Source organism: Nelumbo nucifera, chromosome 7, assembly GCF_055504915.1.
Source record: "Nelumbo nucifera cultivar China Antique chromosome 7, China Antique-T2T, whole genome shotgun sequence".
NCBI classification, from domain to species: Eukaryota; Viridiplantae; Streptophyta; class Magnoliopsida; order Proteales; family Nelumbonaceae; genus Nelumbo; species Nelumbo nucifera.
Window position 1 is genome coordinate 59561056 of NC_142655.1, and position 6436 is coordinate 59567491.

A 6436-nucleotide genomic window follows, 5' to 3' on the forward strand; every position below is an offset into this window, starting at 1 on the left:
TATCTAATTTTCTTTATCAACCATCCAAAACATTGACAAAAAATTAACAGCCTCAAATCCTTGTCACTTCTATTTAAGAAAGTTGGGGGTCACTAGAATGCCCATTCAAACGTGACCCCAACTTTCTTGAATGGAAGATGCAAGGATTTAAAGCTGTTATTTATTTATTTATTTTTTTTGTCAATGTCTGGATGGTTGGTAAAGAAAATTAGATGACACTAAAAGGGCATTTGTGTCTTTTTCAAATGCCACTTAATGGTTGGTTAACAATTAGTTAACAGCAAGTACTGGATTGTCACGTTTTGAAAGTTTGGGTACTAAATTGTCACATTTTAAAGTTCGGGGACCAAAGTGGCACTAGGCCCAAAGTATAGGTACTAATCGGGAATTTTCCAAAAAAACAATACTCAAATTAGTGTTTTCAAGCCGTCGTTGATATGGACGGTCAAACCACATTACTCGGCCACGATTCTAGGTTCAGTTTGGCTAAAACCCAGGATTTGTTCATTGACTTAGTCAAAAACTGTCCGACCCGGGCAGTTGAACCATTAACCCATTTGACCCAATCACCGGGTCACAGGTTCCCCCTTGAACTTTCATTTGCAACAAAGACCCCCTAAACTTTTACATACCCCCCATTAGAGCTCTAATAGTTAATTTCGAAAAAAGATTCTGGTTCAACTATTTAAAATTTTTAAATCCACAAATTACCCTTTTCTTATTTATTTGAACCATTTATGATTTGATTTGTTTTCTAAATATATAAAATATTGAAATCCTCTAGGTTTCTTTAATAGATCCTTACAAATTTTTGGCCAGACTCAATATTCAAATGAAATGGTAGAGGTTTCTTTCTAATAGATAAAATTTCAAGTTTTTGTTTGGTTTTACTTGATTTATTAGAGAAAGGAGTGGATAATAATGTTTATATTTTAAGGAAAAAGAGACATTCATGTTAATGAAATGAAACAAGAATTTAGAGAATGCTGTTTTTCTATGTTAGTGAAATAAGAAAAGTTCATGTGGGTTTTTTTGACACATTCCATAATTTCACTTTAAGGCAAGGGTTATTTCTCCCAAAGTAAAAGTCCAGGTGGTCTTTGTCGCAAAAGAAAGTTCAGGGGGGTTAATTGTCAATGGCCATAGTATAGGGGTCTTTTTAATTTACCCTGTAATATTATACATATAGGTGTCATTGTAAAAAAAAATATAAGGGTAAATTACAAAGACCCCCTTGTACTATGGGGTTTGTGACAAAGACCCCCTGTACTTTGTTTTGCCACAAAGACCCCCCTGTACTATAACCGTGAGACAAAGACCCCCTTTCGTTAGCTTTCCGTTGAAATCCACCATTCTAATATTTTTTAATCTCCATACTACCCTTGTAATAACTGAAAAATACTGTTCATCATCCCCAACCCCAACCTCAGAAGAGCAGCGGTGGTAATCCCACCTCATATTTCATCACATTTATCTCTCTCCCTCTCTCCGATTCCTTTACATCCATCGTCAGCGACTTCACAAGCTCATATTGGGCTTCGACACAGAATGGAAACCGAGTTTTAATCGGCGTATCCCTAATCCAGTCGCCATTCTATAACTGTGCGTGGGATTCCAAACGACGGAGGAAACCATACATTCTACGTATCCAAGCAACAATGGCTCCAATACCTAAACCCATAGATGATAAATCCCAAAATCAAAAAGAACAAAAGCTATCAAGATTTGCATTCTAATCCCCAGGCAGCAAAAACAAGAAACCACTAATAGTTTCGTCATTTCCTCCGCATGAGCTCTATTTGCCGTATAATGCAGCTTATGAAGTGGCGGGGGAATCCGACGCTTGTCGACGCCATTGATTGGTTTACCTGTAGTAGTTTTCTTCACGGAAACCTGTTGTCTCCGCTTCGGCTTCTGTGCCTAGAAGCCTTTGTGGTTGTAGGCACCATTGAAGATTTCTTCTCCTTTGAGCTCGAAGAGAAGGAGAGAGATGTTGATGAAGACTTCTTCTCTTTAGCAGGAGAGAAGGAAATCGAAGACCAAAACTTCTCTTATTGTTCCCTCTCCCTTCACTTTTACTTCGGTAGAGGAAGTCCTTCAAAAAGACCCATCTCTTCGAGCTCCTTCCGGAAGAGGACGACTTGGACGAAGAAGTAGAAACAGATGGTGTGGTTCCTGTCGATGGAGTTTTGGCCTGTTTATTCTCAAAATCCTCCAAGTCTAGAGGATGAAGCTTGCCAGCATGTCGTAGCCCTCCTGTGCACAGATCCACTACGTAACCTCAGATATCTCCCTCTCGTCAATGACTCCTCGTGTTTCTCGAACTCTGTTTCTCTCGACTACTTACCTTCCTCATCCTCATCTTCGACTTCAAGATCCAGCAGTGGAGCTAAGATCTGAGGCCTCTGCAAGTGAGAAGACAGCTTCATCGGCCGGTAGGCTGCTAATAGGTTCGGCTCACTACTCACAGCTTCAGCGGTGGTCGAGTGTAGACTTGCTTCGCTCTCATCGCCGTCGCCGTCATCTTCGGCTCCCCCCGTGTCTGCTTCACTATGCTCGTCGTCTTCGTTGCTGTTGGCGGCAGGAGTGCAGTGTGTTTGGAGCTGTGATATGCTTGTGTGTGGCCGCTTATATCGCTTATATCGTTGCCAAAGAAAGGGAGTGTTGTCGTATACCTTCTGTAGGGGCACCTAGACTGAAAAGGACTGCTACTGGTAATTGCAGATGTTTCTTTCCTCCCCTTTCTTCTTCCAGCTTAACCTTCCCCTTTCCTCACTCTCTCTGGTATCTCTACTACAAAATTTGGATTTAGCCGAGTGTGGGAAAAGAGAGAGAGCGAAAGCGACTATGTATTATATTATAAAATACAAAAGTGGCCTTGTGTGCTTGTTGGTCGATTATTTAGGCAATGAGATGTGGCAGCTATGGTCGAGTGGAACAGAAAACTGAGCAAAGCAGGAAGAAGAAAGGGGAAGGGGAAGAAGAGAGATCGAGGGAGAGAGAGAGAATGAGAGGAGAGAAAGAAATGTAAAGGGATATGGGGTAAAAGGGATTACCGTTGCTGTTCATGTGTCTCGAGGTTGGGGAAGATGAACAGTATTTTTCTACCCATTGTCAAAATAGTTATTACAAGGGTAGTATGGGGATTAAAAAATATTATAACGATGGATTTTAACGAAAAAACTGACAAAAGGAGGTATTTGTCTCAGTCATAATACAAGGGGTCTTTGTCGCAAAACAAAATACAGAGTGGTCTTTATCACAGACCCCATAGTACAAGGGCGTCTTTGTAATTTACCCACAAAATAAACCTAAAAATAAAAAAATATATATTATCATGCAAATTTCAAGAGATCATAACCTCGCATCTGATGGGTTGTTCGAGCATCGCGACCAGGGACCCAAGGGAGCCATGCCCCCCACCCCTTGTTAATAGTTTCTCCATATTTTATTTATTCCCCCCTCTATTTCTGGCTTCACCCCTGAGTTTTGGGGTGCCTTTTCATGTGTTCTAGATTGTGGAAATGAGAAAAAAAAAAAAGAAAAAAAGAAAAAAAGATCAACCAAGCCTATCTACAAAAGAAAAAGGTGAAGACGTGCTAAAACTCCCAAAAGGTGAAGATATGCTAAAACTCTCAAAGACTACGGGCCAGTTTGGTGTGTCTTTTCGCGTGATCTTTTGGCTGTTTACAGGTCAGGAAGACAGATTTTCGGTCTATTCTCATTTGACTCGCAGAAGATTTAGCCACCAAAAGACGGTGTGCCAAAAAGACGCGAGAAGCCCATTTCGGGCTGATTTTGGGAAGCTTCAAATGAAACTTAAAACATCTTCCACATTTTAATCTCGCACGGAAAGATGCAGGCAGATGCACGGAAAGACGTGCACCTACCAACCTATCTTCAGGCTGCCCAGATCTTATGTCAAAAGCTCAATGCGTCTTTTGACTGTTAGAGCTACAAGAATATCTTTTCAAAAAGACGTGTCAAATGAGCCCTACAACATCACACTTGATAGTCAAATTAGGATGATTTTCATTATTTTGGGTAAAGAAAATTATCATTTTTGGCCTCAAATATCAATTTTTAGCTTTCTTATATACAACATAGGTTTGGGATTCCAAGTCCTATCGTAATTTTCAATACATCTTTCAAGATATTCAAAGCGAGAATTTTTGTGTTTGATGCAGTTTGCTTTGTTAGAAGTATATTGATAGATAATTTAGGCGGTGTTTGGCATTGATGTCGTTGTTCCAGAAAATGGTGACACATCAGCACCACGTTGGAAAAATCGGTGCTCCAAAAAATGGTAATATGTTTGGAATCGTTTCTCCATAAAAAATGGTGCTTCAAACCACGCATTGGAAATCGAGAAGGCATGGTATGGGGAAATGTTGAATTTGATATTTTCTCAATTTGGAGCTCGTTGCTGCCAATGAGGACATGATGTGGCAGTGACATGAACTTCCTATAATAAGTACCAGTGCTGAAAACAGATATAGAGCACCAGTACCAAACAGAAGGTATTGTTGTTGCCCCAGGAAACGTCCTACCTATCAGCAACGTTTCCAAACCAAAAGAAAAAAATGACATCGTTTTCTCATAAAATGGTGGTGCTTCTAACCCACACAGAAAACGGTGCTGTATATGCAGCATCGATGCCAAACATATACTTAATTATTGATAGGCAGACTCATGTACTTCAGCTAACCAGTCATGGGTTTGTAGGGGAGAATGGCTTTTTCATTTCATGTATTCAAACCTTTATTAAACTTTAATAGATTATTCAGTTTTTTTCTTAACAAAAAAAATCAATTTACTATAACTTCAAAGTCACTCTCCACCACCACCTAAGCATTTTTCATCAACAGGCCAAACAAGATTCCTTCTTTAATTAATGGTAATAGCTTCCACCAGAGGAGAACATTGTAACCCTCGAGGACTTGCTAAAACAATGAGCACCCTAAACATTCTTGGCAACCCCAAAAGCACTTTGTAAAAAAAAAATGTTATTACTGCAAAGTCAACACAGGTCCCCAAATTGGGTCTACAATACTCCTGAACAAACTTGGTCTTTCGCATACTTGATTGAAAAAGCTTCATTGGCATAAGCACTAAATGAGCTTATCCTCAGACCTTGAGGAAGATGAATCCTAATTAGAACAACCTCCTTTGCACTTGGATCAAATATAGCTCTAACAATTTTCCGAGGTTCCATCTAGACCTTTCATTCATGGCATCAATAACCTTGGCACCAGAAGGTACCAAACCAGTTTGACATGTCCATCTGTAGTATTAGCAAACCCTCTCCTCCTCATGCTTCAAAAGATGATTGATTTATTCATGAGTCATGAGAAAAATGACTAAGTTGTCTTGGGTTCTCCTCTTAGGGACAAATGCATTATGATAATTTGCTACAATCCTACTCATAATGGGCCTTGATCTATTTGCTATTAGAGACTAATGGGTCAAAGATCTACTATAGTTTCCAATATTTTTGGATTCGGCACTAAATTAGTTGTATTAACACTGGGCCTAAGAGACTTGCTTCAAAAAGTTTCTTGTGCAAAACAAATTAGCTCATTTCCAATCACCTCCCAAGAGTTCTCATTTCAAAAACCACTTTTTTCATTTCTTTACCACTAGGGATTTTATGAAAAAATTAGCAGTCTTCCTCTAAAACAAGCTTATCCGTGAACAACATATCAATTTGGTTTCTTAATTACAAGGTGAATAAAAGAAAAAAGCAATCTAAGTAAGATTATAGCTAGAGTGCTCCTAATAACCTATGGACTACTCAACGAATTCCTATTGTCGTCCTTGATCCAATTAAGACCAATCGTTTTTCTTCTTCTATTTTGAATTGAAATATGAAAGAATTTAGTACATCTATCTCCATCCTCTAGCTATTTGTCTCTTTGCTTTGATAGCCAAACCCCGTACTTCCAAACTAAGAATTCATCCTTTAATGACTCCTCTAATGGTGTACCAAGGCTTAATTGCTCAAGGTTGTGTTGATTCTCCTCTCTCAAGGTTGTGTTGCAATTGATCCATCATTTTGGGGGCACTTAAGGTACAAACAAATGCATTGTCCAACATTATTTTTGGAGAAGAATGAAGAAGCAAATACAACAACAGTATGTGGCTCATTCTTCTACGTGTCAAAGATACAAGGCCTATACCTAAGCAAACTGCCAATCTCCTCCAACCCCTTTCTATCCCTAATAAGCAGGTGTGGGATGATATAACCATGGACTTCACCACATCCGCTGAACAACCCAATTACCCAATTACCCAATTAGCAAAAGTTTCCATGCAATAGGTTACTTATTGTCTACATTCACCTTCTTCCATTATTACAAATAGAATAAAAAAATGGATAAATGGTTGTTGAAGTGGAGGAACAACTTCTCTTGAGGGATGAGATACTAAAGTCTCT